This window comes from Cynocephalus volans, chromosome 2 (genome assembly GCF_027409185.1).
Source record: "Cynocephalus volans isolate mCynVol1 chromosome 2, mCynVol1.pri, whole genome shotgun sequence".
NCBI classification, from domain to species: domain Eukaryota; kingdom Metazoa; phylum Chordata; class Mammalia; order Dermoptera; family Cynocephalidae; genus Cynocephalus; species Cynocephalus volans.
Window position 1 is genome coordinate 183209568 of NC_084461.1, and position 960 is coordinate 183210527.

Below are 960 nucleotides of genomic sequence, written 5' to 3' on the forward strand. Positions count from 1 at the left end.
GGAATAGATAGGTATTTATATTCGTATCTACGTATCTACATCTATCTATCTATCTATCTATCTATCTATCTATCTATCTATCTATCTATCTATCTATCTATCTATCTATCTTCATTCTTGCAATTTATTCTTCACTGGGTAGGCAAAGTGGTTAATTTAAAGCATAATTAAATCATGTCATCTTGTGCTTAAAACCCTGCAGTGGCTTCCCATTTTGACTAGAATGAAATCCATATGCTCCACTATGACTGACAAAGTCCTATGGGACTACCTCCTGCTTCTACTTCTCATTTTGCACCCTCTTCTTGATTCACGCCGTGCGGCCACACTGACTTTCTCTCTGCCCACCCAACGACAAAGAGACTTTAGTCAGGACATCAGAGAAGACATCTCTGAGTAAGCCTGCATGAAGAGACACTGGCCCTGCAGCGATGGAGTGAAGGTTTTCCAGTTGTCAAGAACAGCTGGTAGAAAGGTCCTGAAGGGGTGGAGAACTCAGCAGGAATTGTACTGGCTATCATGGTCTCGGATCTTCTTGTTAGTGTTCTGCAAACACTCAGTGCTACTTGAAATCACCTTGATGACTTACATGTGTGCCATCTGCTTCATGCACTAGAGTGTATGTTCTATGAAGGAGGAATCTGTGTTAGTCTTGTCTGTGTTATTGTTCCAGACCATAAACATAAAAGTCTGCATAGAACACCTCTGAAAGTGTTCAGTGGGTGTCTGGGAGATGAGTGGGTTGACTCTTTCTATACACAGACTTCCCAAATCCCACCTAAAAAAACTCTTCACTGCTCCCCATCCCCACACCCCATGCCCTTGTTTCCCAACCCCATGCTGGTCTCTTTTCTTCTTGCCTCCTTTTGTCTCCACCTGCAGAGCTGGACTCACCTGTTAACTATTGCAAAGCCTTCCCTAGTCCCCAGAAATAATAATAATCCTTTGAACATCTGGTTG